This window comes from Ammospiza caudacuta, chromosome 2 (assembly GCF_027887145.1).
Source record: "Ammospiza caudacuta isolate bAmmCau1 chromosome 2, bAmmCau1.pri, whole genome shotgun sequence".
Classification (NCBI taxonomy): domain Eukaryota; kingdom Metazoa; phylum Chordata; class Aves; order Passeriformes; family Passerellidae; genus Ammospiza; species Ammospiza caudacuta.
In genome coordinates, this window is record NC_080594.1 from 33,914,883 (window position 1) to 33,931,256 (window position 16,374).

Genomic DNA, 16,374 nt, shown 5'->3' on the forward strand with positions numbered 1-16,374 from the left:
GCAGGCCCCGGCTCCTCCCCGGCCGCCGCTCCGCCTCCCCCGGCTCCCCCGGCCGCGGCCGCCCCCGCCTCCCCGGGTTAAGGAGGCGCCGGGCCGGGGGAGCAGGGGCTGCCCGCCCGCTCTGCCAGGCAGAGGGGAGGAGCTGCCCGCCTTGCCGGGACCGGCCGAGGCCGTCCCCCGCACGGGGCTCGATTCACCGCGGAGATGGCCGTGGGGCCCTCGCCCCCAGGCCGCGGCCAGCAGCCGCCTTTCGCCGCTGTAAGAAGGGGCAGCGGCTGCGGGGGCACCCCTGCGACAGCCGGTCACAGCCCCGCACGGGGGCTCACAAATGGCCACCCCGGGCCGGGGTCTGCCCACCCGCGCTGCTCACACCGCCCCTGCAGCGGTGGTGCCCTGCTTCAGCCCTGAGTGCTCCGAGTCAACTCCCACCCGAAACAATGCAGCCCTCTGTCTCTGGTAGTCTTCCCTCAAACATTGTGTGTGTCCACAAGCTATTGCAGAGACATCACTAGATCTTAAAAGGTGTTTCTACCACAATCCTGTTAAAAGTCTCATTGCTATCTCTCCTGTGTGTTAACGCCAGCTAGAACCATATAGGAAACCCCATTAATTGACCTCATTAGTGTGTATAAATATGTAAAGTGGGGGTCCAAGAAGATGCAAGAAGGCTTTTCTCAGTGGTGCCAACCACTAGGATGAAGAGGCAGAAGCTGATGTACGGGAAGTCCCACCTGAAGATGGGGAAGAACTTCTTCACTGTGCAGGTAAACTGCACTGTACAGACTGTCCAATGGAAAAAGCTGCCCAGAGAGGCTGTGGAGTCTCCCTCATAGGAGAGACTCAAGAACCATCTGAATGCAATCACACACAATGGGCTCTGGGAAGACCCTGTTAAAACGAGGAGGATGGACCAGATGACCCACTGCGGTCACTTCCAACCTAACTTATTCTGTGACTCTGTGAATTACACTCAGTGCTGTCCCACTCTGACCCAGCAGGCCAAAAACTAGGAGTCTCCTGTTGATGTGTGTCATGGATGCAGATCAAGGCAGTATTCATTATAACATTAAAGGGGACTGTGCAGTAAAGCAGCCAAATAAAGCCAATACTCTAAAATGTGTGTCTGAGGAGGAGCAGGTGCTGCCTGGTGTCCCATACACCTGCAGTGTCATAGGCAGATCATTTTGATGTGTCAATCTGAAAAGCATGACTGAAACAGCCCCCCCTGGGGCCCCTATCCCAGTTATCTGAAAGTCACCCTGCCGTATTTCATCATCTCATCTTTTTGTGTGTGGTTTCACATCTGAATCCTTCCAAATGGTAGCACTGCTGTAAGGCTTGAAGTAGAGGACAGCACATATACTGGGAGGAAACGGCACTTTCTGAGAAAATAATTTTTTTTACTTCTGGAAACTGTAATATGGAAATTGAGATAGTAGAAAGGGTGTTTTAAGACTTGCTGCTTTTGCAGAGCTGCATTTACCATTGCACCTGCAATGACTCCTTGCATTCCTTTGACAGGTCAAAACCTGTGCCATAGTTCCATGCCTTCAATTCAGGAAGTCAAGTCATCATCCTCCATCCTCTCAGGATTCTCTGTGTTCTCCTTCTCCCATACTATCCCCTTCTTCTGCACCTATGCCAGCAGCTCTAGTCACAACTTCCCTCCCTATGCTACTACCTGTTCTGTCAAGAAGGGTTTCCTGCCTTTTTCCCCATACTATTTGCCTTATCTCACTACAGATCCCAATTATGGTGTTCTTGATCATTACCAAGGGCCAACAATCATCTCTTTCCCTCCCAGTGCCACAGCAGAGCTCTGTCCTATTGTCATTTCTCCCAGCCTCACTCAAGTCCTGTGAGAACAGCCTAGCTTCAGCTCCCCTCTTCTGCCTCTGACTTCTCTTTGGGCTAGGTGGTCTTTGGGTGTGTCTGCTACTCCTAGTCCATGTTCTCCAGTTACCCTCTAGCTAGGATTTGTGTCCACACAGTGCTCAGACTACTCTTTACTGAGAGACAAGGCAGGAGCATCCTTGTGCTGCAAGGCAGACGGGTGGTATCTGCAAGTTGTTTGATCTGTAGCCAAATGCAGAGGTGTTAAAAAGCTGTGGTTGGACTCGACGTGTGCCAGGCATCCGATGTGTGTTCCCTACTTATTTTTCCTTTTGGTTTTCAGGATCCTCTCCTCGAATGAATATGTGAAGTACTGCCTGCTTTTTATAGACAATTAAAAGGTACGATGTAACTAACTTGTTCCACTGCTTGTAAGAATGTAAATGTAAAAATTACCATCCAACACAAAAAGTGCCCTAGGGAGGCAGGGCAAAGGATCAGTGTGGCAGAAATGCACAGAGGTAAATGTATTGTGATCCATCATCATATTCAGCATTCAGAGAACAAAGACACGTCCCAAAGCCTTTCACAGCTAAAGAGAAGGCAGAGGAGAGCAGATGGAGACACAGGGAAAGAGAGTAAATCAGTCACCATGTAGCTTATTTTTACATTACATTCACTGTATTTTATCCTTCTCCCAATTTTTTCAATATGCCACAGGCTTTGCGCATGACGGAATTGTTAATATTTGTCTAAGGAGATCTATAAATTTTGACAGATGGATAGCGGGCAGTTGGGGCTTCTCGCATCCAGGAAGGTGTAGGAGGTGGCTTTGGTTTTTGGCAGTTGGGACACTGAAAGTCTCAGTATTTGGGAAGGAATTCTCTTCTACATCCTGGCTGAAGGACTGTTCCTTCCATTTGCAACTAGTAATAAACAGGCATCTCAGCAATTCTATGTAACGTGCAGGTATCCTAACATGTTTTTCTCCCTGGGCAGGGTTAGGTGTTTGGCTTGGGTTTTTTTAAAAAGCCCTTCTTAGCCAGCAAAACCTTTGTTTATGTACTTGCACACAAGTACAAGAATGACTGAGGGAATGGGGTTGTTTAGCCTGTAGAAGAGGCTCAGAGGTAACCCTCTCACTCTACAACCACCTGAAAGGAGGGGGCAGCCAGGTGGGGGTCAGCCTCTTCTCCCAGCTAGCAAGAGACAGGACAGGAGGACATAGCCACAGGCTGTATCAGGGGCGGTTTAGGTTGGACTTCACAAGGAATTTCTTCACAGAAAATGGTGATTAGACATTGGAATGGGCTGCCAGGGAGGTGGTGCAACTTACGTCCTTGGAAGTCTTTAAGTAAAGACTGGATGTGGCACTCAGTGCCATGGTCTAGTTGCTATGGTGGTATTCAGTCAAAGGTTCGATTTGATTTTCTCAGAGGTCTTTAGCCACCTCACAGATTCTGTGATTCTGTAGATACATATGTAAAAAATTGTTGGTTACTCACTTTGTGTATCTCGAATAATTTCTTGGTGTGCTCTATGTAAATGACATACCTATGCGTGTAATGATGCACCTTGCAAAATCAAGAAGCCAAAACTGGTGGTTTAAAACTCAGCCCTTCAATTACACGTTTAGGATTCTAACTACAAGAAAGCCAGTGTACCTCTCCACCAGAGCCAACCGCACCTGCCGGGAGCTCCAAAGTTTCAAAGGTTGGACAATCGTCGAGGGACGCGTTTGCTGGCCCAGCCTCGGACACACAGGAAGGCACAGAGTGTCTCCAGCCGCCGCTCCCCGTCTCTGCAGCGGGAATCCTCATGTGACAGGCCCTTATCTCCCGGTACAAACCTCCACCCGCTTCCCTCACCCTGACGGCCGAGCGGGCATTCCCCAGCAGCCGCCCTCACACCAGGGAGCTCCCGCCTCCGCGCCCTCCTCCGCCCCACCGGGGACACCCCCGGCTAGCCCGGTCCCGCTCCCACTGGGCTCTCGGGCCACCTTAAGAGCGCGCAGAGCCCCCGCACGCAGCGGCCGGGCGGCTCCTCCCCGCCCCGTGTCGCATCCAGCCAGGGAACGTGTGGCGGGCGGCGGGGCTGCCCGGGGCCGGGGGCGGCCGGAGCCTCTCACGGAGGCGGGGGGAGGGCGGGGCGGCTGCCCCCGGCGCAGGAGCGCGGCCGGCGGCGCCCGCGGCGACTCCGCGGGGCGGCGGCGTCCGGCCGGGCCCTCCCCGGCTGCCCCCGGCCCGCGAGAGCCGCATTGCGCGGCGCCCATTGGCGGGGGCGGGGGCGGGGCTAGCGATCTCATTGGGTTTCGCACCCATCCATCAGGGAGGAGATGGCGACGGAGGCGAACTCGCCCTCGCGATTGGCCGTGATACCCGAGGGGAGGCGGGGCCAGGTGCGCAAGGGAGGAGCCGCTGTCATTGGTCAGCGCCGCGCGCGCCAGTCACATGAGTCACAAAGGGCCGCGCGGGCGGCCGCAGCCGGGGGCCGCTGGTCGCGGCGTGCGCGCGGGGCCACTTCCTGCGCGGGGCTCGGCGGCTTCCGGCTGACCCGCCCCGCGGCCTCGGGCGGTGGCGCCCCCTCCCGCCTCTGCTCGGCGCATGCGCTTTGCGTGACGTCAGGGCGCGGGCGGGGCCGTCCCCCGTGTCCGGGGCACGTGGGGAGCGGCGCGCGCAAAATGGCAGCGGGGGGGTCCATGTTGTGCGTGAGGGCCGCGCCCGTGTGCGCCCCTCCGGCTGCGGGTGGAGACACGGAGTCAGTCGTGTTGGGAAAGACCTCAGAGTCCATCCTGTGATTGAACACCACCATGGCAATAGACCATGGCACTGTGTGCCACATCCAGTGTTCTTTAAACACCTCCAGGGATGGTGGCTCCACCACCTCCCTGTGCAGGCTATTCCAATGTCTAAACACCCTTTTGGTGAAGTAATTTATCCAACCTAAAGTCTCCCAACCTAAACTTCCCCTGGCACATCTTGAGACTATGTCCTTTCATCCTGGAAGCCTTTAAAGTTAATTCGTTTACTCGCACAGCGGGTAGGACGGAATTCTCAGGGTGAAGTACGTCCGCTTCCCACACACAGCACTGGGGCTCCCAGCAGTGGGGTGTGTTTTGTCTTTCAGCCATTCCCTGCCTGAGAAATGCCAGCCAAACCCAAACCAGTTGTGCTCCAGAGGTTTAGTCACTGGGAAAGGCAGTGGAATATTTTGGGTGGACAGAAGCCCCTCTGTCTCTCGCAACCGACAAAAATGGTTTCCACATGGACTGTCCTGTCTCTTCCAGGCCCACCTCTGCTTTCAAATAGGACCTGAAACAGTACAGGCTCTCCCTGAAGTCCTCAGAAGTCCAAGACATGGCCACTGGCTGTACTTCCAATACAGGGAGGTTTTGTTGAAACGAGGAAAGTCCCTGTGTTTATTCCTTAGGGACTGAAGGTTGGGTCTTTGTTTCTTCCAAGGCTCGGTGCCGGCTCCATGCCATCCCACGTAGCTGTGACAGTCACTTTTCAGGCTGCAGCTGCACTTTAATGTGCTTTGAAGCAGGTAGTTCTGTGAATTGCAGTACTAACAAAGCCTGGTTTTGGTCTCGTAATTGGATCCTTTGATGAGTGACAAGGCACAAGTTCTAACTGAAGCTTTTCCCCTAATTGGTGCATTTGTAATGTCTCTTTTCATTCTGGTTCTCTTAAGCCTTTTAAATCTTTAGTTTGTACTGTGACCTTTCCCTCTGCAAGGACAAAAATAAAGTCTGTCTCCTGTATTTGGTCTCTTATTTTCATGAACCCTACATGAGTTCTTGGTTTTTTAGATCTCTGCAAGCGACCTTCATTCTTTTCATGGCTTTTTAGCAGAGGTTTAAACCTGGCTCACCCGTTTTTCCCTTGATCTTTCAGACAGGCACAGTGGCTGTAGGTAGGCACGGGAACAGACTAGGGCTCGTTCCCAAGGATTGTGAGCAGAGGGAGACTGCTCTTTCTGTGTCCCGAGGTCAAATGCTCTGTTTGAAAGAGAGATGTGCCAGCATATCCTAGGCAAATGCTTTTGTTATTCAGCTTTGGATAATTGGAGGTAATTGTTTTTTAATGACTTTTTTTTTTTCCCTTGAAGCTTATCCTCTTTGTGTGAATGATTGATTAAATATTCACAGAGACAAAAATAGGTGGATTACAAACCCCAGTCATTAGGATATTCAGGCAGTACATGGGAGATACCAGGGAGATACAAAATGACAAATACTTGCTGCACAATGCTTAACTGTGTGTTCAGATTGTGGCATCTCTGACAGAAAGCAGTGCAGCGAGGCAGGAGTCAGGATACAGATCTAACACAAACTGGGGAAAATATTTTACCCATGATGTTTTTGGTCTGCCCCAGCCCTTCCTATGGGTTCCCTGTGGCTGAGTTGTGTTGTGAATGGGCTCTGGGAACAATGTCATCCGGAAAGGCTGGTGGAGGAAGATCATACGCAGGAGCCTTGTTCTGGAGCTTGTGTTCAAACTGAAAAACCTGGAGGATAAAGTTGAAGCTGTCAGAGTCTGCAGGAACCTGCACGATTCTAAGCAGGATTGAAATGCAAACTCCTGTGTGATCTCAGTGCTTGTAAGGACAGAGGGCAGGGGAGCCCTGGGCAGGGGACTCCTGGCCATCGTGGTCTGGCAGACCAGGGTGTTGAGGTCATCACAAGTATTTCTGGTGGCTTAGGGTCTGCTGTGCTCTGTTCTAGAAGACTTGGGTGAGACAAAGGTGCTTTTCTGGGAAGAGAAAGGAGTGTTAGTGAATGAATTTTTTTGCATACATTTCCAAGTCGTGCTGTTTTTCCCTTCTGTGTAGAACATCTAAAGAGTTTTCCATAAAAAAAATTATTTCCATTACAATTGCACTTTCCTGACTCAAAAGATTTGCATAATGTTACTATGATAAGGACTGTGAAGTACTCACAAGGGAAACATTTCAGTCATTGAACAGACAGACAAATTGATATCGAAGGTCACATTTTAGGGCCCCAAAGCTCACGGAGGTACTGTCACATGTATTACCACAGGCTCAATGAATACAAAGTACAGCAAAGTTATAAAGTGATTCTCCTCTGAAATGACTACATGAAAGGTACCTTCTTACACAGCAGTTAAGATGCTTAGGTTCATTTTGGCTAATTTCACTTGATAAGCTGAAGTAATTTTTACTGGTTTTCTTGCTTGTTAGCCCTGCAGAATAAAAATAGCTCTGAAAGAGGAAGCTGGATACTGCACCTCCCTTTGGAATTGACAAAATTGAATTCTAAGTTTTGTGTGCTTATAGTGAACAAACCAAAAGATCAATTGGTAGCTGTCCTTAAAGGAGAACCCTGTTTTGTGTATCAAAATTTGGGTCTTTGTATTGGGCATTGGCACCTGGAAAGGAAAGCTGTGGACACATTCCCAGGACTGGCAGCTAGGAAAGCTCTGTCTGCCTGTAAGTATGGACAGCAGTTGCTTGAAACAGTAAATGAAGAACCACCTGAAGTCACTTTTCAAAGAGCCAGTATACTTCACAGGCACTGAAGCACAGTGGGTCTGATTAACAGCCTATCTGCCACTTCAAAAGCAGATGGTGAGAAAATGCAGACAGGATATAAAGTTTGATCGCAATAACTCAAACTAATGAGCAGTTCATGCCGTTGCGTCCTGACTGAGAAGCAGACATCAGAGTTAATAGTAAAAGATTAAAATCCTTAGAAGTGCTGGCAGATACCTATGATATCAGCAATAATAATAGTCTTGGATGACAAGCATTCCTGTGGATCAAAAGGAAAATAGGATACCTGTGTGACTTAACTTATAATTTCAGAGTCAAGCAAGAGGTTCTTCAAAATTTACAGTAGGGAGAAGCTTGAATTTGCAGCATTTAATAATTAGGAGGGAAGAGAGAACAGGGAGTTGCAGAGCAAACAATGAAATGAATGAAAAGGATAAATGAGAATCTTCCTGAGTGTGAGAACTGGGAAGCCTGTGAAACAATTAGTGGATGTGTTGGATCAAGGGTGGTTAAAGAGAACAATCGAGAAAAACCTTGTTTTTTCTCAATACACTTTCAGTTTTGAGACTTTTCTATTCCTGTCCTGCATGCAGTCTGTTTTTAACAATGAAGCAGCTTTCAAAGACTGAGAGTTGATAATGAGAAATGTTGGACCAAACTGATAATTTTAAAATATAATATGGTATACCTCCAAGAATTCCAAGGAATTTCAAGTGAGTAGTAGTGGGGCTTCTTGGATTCTTGGGTTAGGAAAATATATGGTCTGTCACAGAAAGCTGCCATGGTACCAGAGCTTCAGGGAACACAGACTTTACCCACAATTTTGAAAAAGGTGCTAGGGATGAATCAGGGAAGTAGAATAGTGAAGCTTTTATCTGTTTCTTGAAAGCTGGTCAGAATGGTAATTAAAAATATGTCAAAACACCTGGAAGAGCCTGATAACTGAGATTAATTCTTTAAGCAAAGAGTATCTCATAAATCCTCTGCTCAGTTTTCAGGATGCATCAACAAAGAACTTAATAAAAGAGAAACATTTAATCTGATATGTTTAGATTTTTAAAAGGCCTTTGAGACTGCTCCACAAAGGCAAAATCTTGATAGGGAAAAGGGATTACTAATGGAGGTCACTGTGGGGCCTTATCTTGTTTCATATTTGAATTCATGGCCTTGGCATAAATAAAAAGAGCATTTGGATGAAATTTGCTGATGGCACAAGGACAGAATGATCAGGATGTTATAAATGAATACTGAAAGATAGATGAAATGAAATCTTGGATGAGATTTGAGTATGCAAAATTTACTACCATGGATATAGGGACTAATAACTTTTGTTCCTGGGAACTCACCAACTGGAAATGAGAGAGAAGGAGAAAAAAGGATCTTCGAGTATTAGGTGGTCACACATCATGAACTGCTAAAAGGTAAATGGTAAACAGAAAAGTATCAAGAGAATATTTTATGTAAAAATTCTCATAGAGAATATTTCTGATCATTGTGAATAATTCTGATCATTAATTCTCAATAAAAATTCATGCAAATGAAAACAGGTGTTTTCATTTAGGATCTTCTGGAGAATGAAGATCCTATCCTGAGAACTTTGGCTTAAAAACTTTGCCTAGTAAAATTAGGGCTGATGGTTTTCCAGAGATACACTTGATGGTAATCAACAGATAAGGAAAGGAGCTTTCAATCAGGAGGATGCTACAAATTTAAGAACTTATATGTCCCAGGGTGAGGGTGAACAGTAAAAAAAAAAAAATTCCAGAGTTATTTAAGGACTTTCTGCAATGTCTTTCCCTAAAATGACCTGTACAGGGAAGGTTCCTGGACAACACAACAGTATTTGAAATTCAGTCTCAACAGTACAATTGCAAGGGCTGATGTTACCCTTGTGGGGTTTAAATTAACTCTGCAATAATTAGAGGCATGAGATTTCATTACCATTGAGGACATCTTGTATGAATGCTCTGGAGACAACACAGGAGTCTGCCCTCAAATAGGAGACTTCAGGAAATGGTGACATGAGAAACTACAGCATGCAAAAACTCTGAGACATGGGAAAAACTGAGATTGCTATTTTGAAAAGGAGAGATATAAAAGTGGACAGGTAGTTTATAAAATAATTGCTAGAGTAGGAAAAGTAGACTTAGCTTCTGTTCTGCCTGTATCATATACATGAGAACAAAAGGACCATTCAATGAAACTGGGAAGTGAAAATTGGGGATCACTTTTCCATATAATGAGATTGCACTGGAGAATTCATCGCTGAAGGAAGTGGTTGACCCAAATGCTTCACTAGCTTTCAGAAAGGACTGGAAATTTATGCAGCTGTCATCAGTGTCTCATGCTGTCATCAGTGACAATAGAATTGGGGCAGGACTATTTGTTACGGTTGTGTCCCCACAAACTGTTGAGAGGTTCTGAGCGGGGACATCCTGGCTACAGATGCCAAATTATTTGGTGGGTTACTGATGCCCAGGAGAGATGATAGCAAAGAATGTCCCAAGGGCGTGTGAGTCACACTGAAACATAGCTGAATTTAAAATGATACCAGAGGTCAAGAAGGGGACTGACTAATGTTTCCTTTCATGGACAGTCATCTGCTGTCCTACTCTTTCACTCAGCCTGAGGTGGAAACAGGAAAAGGAAACAGCCATTTATCTCTAACTTAATTTGGTTTCTTGTCTGAACTATTCAAGTTTTCTGATCAGTCCACATTTTAAAGCACAACATATTCCTTCAAGTGGAGTTTACCATTGACCAGATATGATCCTAATTTGTTGCAGGGTTTTTTGACAGCATTGCTAATTATGTTCTAAAGTGTTTGTTTATAGGAGTAGCCAGAATCAGATGGCTTTCTGTCTAAGAAATGAGGAGCTGGGACAACTGTGTTCCTGTGCATAATCAGAAGATTTTTGTCTCAAGTATTTGAGGAAACACAGGATTAATAGGAGAGGGGGGAAGTATCTATAAAGGCTTTTGTAAGGTTTTCAGTGCATTTCTGAATGGCTGCTGTCCCAAAAATAGTGTCCCCTTCTTAAGGAGTCTGTGTCAGAAAGAGAGATTATTTGTTACCTGATAAGAAATTGGTAAGAAGCATTTGCAGAGTCCGTAAACAGCAGTAGGCTTGGTTCAGTCTGTGAGCTTTGAAATATTAATGTGAGTCATTCTTAGTCCTTCTTAAAAATTGGTATGAGCCAGTAGTTCTGCTCTGGGTTGCTTAAAAGGGCATTGCTGAGGTTGTGGCATACAGTCGGGGATGATGCAAAATAGTCTGCAACTTCTCAAAAAGTTACTGTTAACAAGATGAGTGGCCATATACCCCAAATGACCAGTTCTGGCCTGGAAGGCTTATTTACTATTTGTATCCTATTGGATTTAGAACAACTATGCTTTCCTGACTCCAGCTTTGCGGTGATTTTTGGCATATGCAAGCCAATAGGTCAGGGAAGCAATGCAAGAGGTATTTCCCAGTATTTCCTCTTCAGTTTTTAGTAGGCAGCACAAGATTTAAGGAAGCTGTCCTTTCCAGCTGTGAAAGAACGTGTAGATGAAGCTCTGGGAACAAGGAACCCTATGTTAGGCATTCAGAATAACCTGGCTTTGTTTCAAATCCACATTGGCCTTTTCTCTTTCAGGGAGACTTCATGTCTGGGATCAAATCAATGGGAGTTGTGGGGAAGAGCACAAATGTGGTGGAGCAATACACCTGACCTATTGACCAGTCTTTCCAGTAACTTGGATCCTCAAAACCAGCAACAAGCTGTACTTTTCTAAAGGGAAAAAAAATAATAAACTTGACTCTGTCATCAGAGTGAATCAAACATTACATGTAGAGACACGTTAGTGAAAGATGACTTTGAACCTAAACTGCATTAGGCTCTTGACCCAAATTATTTTGGTACCATGCAGAGAGCTTAAAGTAATTGGGCCACATGAAAAGTGAAAAAAGTGTTGAGAAATTGATTCAATGCCCACTTAGAGAGTAAGGCTCACTCTGGCAGTAGATTAAACTCCTTTGGTTTTGAGGCTACTGGGCATGGAGTGGCCATAGTGTTAAAATCTTACCCTCTATAACAGACTGGCTGCAGGATACTTCCTTCTGGAACATTCCTTCCAATATGCTGACTTATAAACTGTGTACAGAACTGTAAGGACAATTTCTATTGGGCTACTAACTTTAATCATCAATTTTTAGTGGGGAACACTCCCAGCCACCATTTCATTTACTAGTGCTGTTGTGTAACCAACTAATTGCTGAAAGCGTAGAGTGACTGAAGATCTGTTCCTAGTCTAAATTGTAAAAACCATTCACATTCTCAATAAAATCCTGTGTCTATGGAGTTTGTGGAGGCTCCTGTATCTTTCAGACCCATGTGATTCACTGCCACCATACGGTGGTGGGATGAGGTTTCCTCGTTTTGGAGCAGGTCGGTCGGGCTGCCTACATTTGTGGTGTGACTCTCTAGTGCCTCTGTCTGCTCTGTGGCCTGAGGTAACAGTTCTGAATGCACTCAACATGAAGATGAAACATGAAGCTGTAGAGAACTGGATGAGAAAATCATCTCAAGTTACAAGCCTTTCAAACACTCAGCCTTCCTCTCTTGAAAGTGGATGTCAGAACAGATGTAGAGAATAAAAAAATAAATTAACAAAAGTGAAGGATGTTTACAGCTGCACCAGGGCTTTTCCAATTGGCTCCTGTTGGAAGTGGGGTGGCTGCATTGCATAACTTCTTTCTGGGACCATGCTGAGGATCACAGTACTGCCAGATATACACAGAGTCCTTCTGCTTTTGGTTTAATGTTGTGAGTGCTGCTTCTGCTCACTGCTCTCTCCTGGGATCTAAACAAAGGATTAAAAGCAATGCCTCACCTTCTGCGGGGGAGGGCTTGTTTGGGCCCTCACTCACATCCTGTGTCGGGCAAGCAAGAGCACACACAGGAGACTAGGCCAAAACCAACCTGTGAGAAAGATGAACAGCACCAAAACAATATCAGTGGCCATTGTAAGTTGTGTGTGGCAAGGGAAGGTTCAGCTCTGAGATGGGGCTAGTGAAGGAGCTACTGCACTTCCTCGGATTATTTCACATGGAGCAGAAGCTGGTGCTGGAGCACCAACGTGGAGCTGGAGTGTGGCTGGCTGCTCCTGGGATTTCATCAGCTGAGTTACTTGGGAGTGACAAAATGTCATGAGTCACCCCTGCCTGTGGGAACAACAGAGTGGGAAACTCTCTGTGGGCTCTCTGCCTGACTGGTAAAGGCGGTTTGTTGGAGTTGAGGCAACATGACCATGAAGGAGGTTGGGTGGTTCCAGCAGGCAGATGTGGCTGGGCTGGAGTGGGAAACAGGGCTAGGAGCAAGATTGGCATGAGGGAAGGCACAAAGGCAGGGCTAAGCATAAGTGGGAACAAAAACCAAAGGAGGACTACACAATCAAATGCCATTAGGATGCCCTGCTTCTGCATTGTCCATGCACTCCAATGGTTTGGTGCCCTCCTTAAACAGGAAGGGAATTATTCTCTACAAGAGAGCAGTGAATTGACAAGAGGGTCAATCTGTGGCTGCCTTCAGAAATGCTGGTGCTGCAGTGTAAGCCAGGCTCCAGCAGAAACTGCAATAGCGCCCACAAGAGGAACGTGTCAGGGCAGACCATCTGATGAGAAAACTCTGCCCTTCATGAGGCCTCTGCCCTTAAGCAGAGATAGGATGGGGCCCTGAGCTAGACAGAGAGGGAGTCTGAGGCTGGCTTCTGGTTCATATGTTTCTCAGTAAGCAGGGGTGCAGTCCTTTAGGGAGATTTCTGCAATAGCCAGATGGGGTTGGTAATTGTACATTCATGAACTGACCAACTGTGGATGATTCATTCAACAATTCTCAGAGGCAGAGGGAAGATTTCTAATTTATAGTGAGCTAAACAGCAGGGTTTAGGGGATAATAGGAGAGATTCTTGATTACAGCACGTGGAGTAGTTAAGAAAATTGCTGGTGTTTAATTAAAAACTGTGGTGAACACTTGCAATGGCAGGTATAATCTGGAATCTAGATATCAAATCAAATCTAATAGTGTTAGCATTCTCCCCTGTTCTCTTTTAAAGTGAGGAAATTTTGATGTGGTGCGAGTAAAGACTTGTGGAATAAACAGAATCACAGGCTGGAAAGGATCTCCAAAACCATCTGGTCCAACCTTTGACTGATCACCACTTTGTCAACTCGACCATGGCACTGAGTGCCCAGTCCAGCCGTTCCTTGAACACCTTCAGGAATGGTGACTCCCTGGGCACCTCCCTCCAATCCAGTGGAGAGAGCGAGCCCCTCTCAGGGAATAGTGGGGCGCGGAGCTTGGTAATTTGTCTGTACTTCCAAGTACTGTTCAGTAGCCACCAGATGGCAACAGAAATCCGTTTCAGCGCGGCAGCATCCTGCGGAGACGGCTGCTCAGTTCCAGCTGCTTTCCAAAAAAGATGAAAGCTGACGTGGTTTTTGTCGTCACCAGGCGCGTACGCGATGGCTTTCGATGAGGTGGGACCCTTGAGGACAGCGAGGGGTGGTGACTGGCGAGCCGAGGCTCTGCTGGCCGGTGGCGTGCTGGTGGCCTGAGCCCCGCAGCTGTGGGCAGCCCCTGCTCACGGTGCCAGCCCACACTGCAGCCAGCCTCTGGTGGCTGTGCAGATGTGGTCTCGGTGACCCAGAAAGAGAAATAGCTGGGGGTGGATTCAGGGCAGGCACTGAGAGAGATGATCAGGCTTTGAGAGGGCCCCCAGAAGCATCATAGAGGGGAGCAGTGCAGTCCAGTTTGGGAGGGACGACGGACAAAGGGGGGTGCGGGGCTGCTCGGGCACCCGAGCTGGCAGACTGAGTCATGCGGTCACTGATGTGGGATTTATCCTCTCATCAAAATTCGTTTTCTCCGGCGGCCTCGGTCATCATTTTGACCTTAGATGACTTGAGCACGGTTGCCATGGGAACTGGATTGCTGCCCCCTCCTGTCATTGTCTCTACGAAGCAGCTAGATGCTCGTCAAACCCTACAATAAATCAGCCGTGTCCCCCGTGCCCCTGCCGCTGAGCGGGGGTGGTCCTGCCTGTCTCCGCAACAGGTGCGGGAAGCGCTGCCAGATCCCAGCTCTGCCTCCCCCTACCCCCAAGCATGAGCACGCACCGCTTAGCAAACCCTGCCTGCCTGCCTGAGCTGTTTCCTGGGGCAGCAGGCCCATTTTTTTATCCTATAAATAGCTGTCAGGGTACATCACTGCACACCTCAGAGCCTCAGAAGTAAACAGCGTCAGACAGTAAGTGCTTGCAGGAAAGCGAATCCCTAAGAACGGCCCTCTCGTGTCCAGGATGGGCAGGGCTGAGCTTGCGAAAGAAAGAGGGGTTTCCCTGTCTCACACACCACTGATGGAGCTAATTTAGCTAATTCTAAGACAGGGGCTGGCTCATCTGCCAAGTCCTGGCAGCGTTACAGTCATTCAGAGAAAGAGAAAAGGAAGAAGGAACTAGGAGGGGGAAGGAGGGGAGACTGGTGAGAGAAACGGGAAAAGGAGGTGGCTGGAAGAACTGTGGCTAGGAGAGGCAGCAGGACAGATGGACTGTGAGGGCAGCTGGAAAGCTTTGTGATGGGCACCGGCGAGCAGGGTGGGGCACAGCCAGAGGTGGGAGGTTTGGGGAATGAACATGTTGAAATGAATGCTTATTAAGATATACATACCCCAGAAAAATCATCTGAAACTTGTAGCTAAAAACAAGATAAAGGAAATGTGTTGTTGCAAAAGGATCTAGAGATGGGAACCTTAGAAAAAAATATGACTTAGCTGTAAGCCTGCAGTCTTGCAGCATAGGAAGGAAATCTAGAAACTCTTCAATACACATACAATAGACATGACGTACACTGCAGAACCCCTGCAACATAACAGCAAGAGCTCTGCTGTTGCCAAATAGTGCCTCCTATATTGCACTGTCAACAGAAAAGCTTTAGGAAATTTTACAGATCTGTGCACATCTGGGGAGCAGGCCAAGAAGCTCGTGCTGCCTGCTAAACCAAGATCATACATCAGTATTTAAGTACAAAAGGATACAGCAAAACAAATAACTCTTTTCCATGCTGTTGAGTATTATCCACAATACATTATGGATACATGTGTCTATGTGTTGTTTTGTAAATTATCTGGCCTTTTGGGGCTTCCTGTTCAGCATTTCCTTGTAGCTTCTGCCCTCTTTCAACAGCAGTGAGGTAAGAATATTGAAGCCACTGGAGGAAATGGTTAGGTGCCACAAGGAAGCTGGAGTATTGCAGCAGATTTGTGTGCATTTCAAAATATAAAAGGCCTACTAATTGACCTTAAGGTTGAATGAGAACACAATATGGATACCTAGAATTGACCTAAACTTCCCCCAATAATTCAGCCATCTTCAGTCTTGGAAGAACGCTGTGGTTCAGCAAACAGAGGTGGTTCAGGTGCTCCCTTGGATCCCACAAATGGCTTGTGTCCCAGGACAAAGTGGGGCAATCCAGAGCCCTCCTTCCCCTGCTCTGGGTGCCCTGCCTGGGGCTCTGCTCACCGGCCAGCAGAGGGAAGTGCTGGAGTCAGCTGGATCCTGTGGCACAGTCTGGTTTTTGCCAGCACCTTCCCATTCCCGGGTACCTAAGACACCTGTGGGAAGGTGGATTTGGGCCTCCTCTTTGTTCTTGATATTAGCTCTTACTCAGCCCTATCTGTAACCTTTTGCATTCATGCTTTCACTTCAGCCTTGTTTTCTAGTATCAGTTTTGTTCTCTCTTTGCCTCCCTTTATGATTAGCCACAGCCTTCCTGGATCATGACCTCGCCTTATCCATATCTAAGATGGAAAAGAAGTTCTTTGTTCTTCTTAAAAAAAAATCATTTTTGACTTTGAAGCAGGAGCTCTACACTTGGAATAGGAAGCAAGCACATTAACATAAACACATGTGAAGGGGAAGCAGCTTGTATCTTGCTTAGGGTGATGATCAAGTTGTGAAATGCAGCCTTTTCTTGGTCAGAAAGGG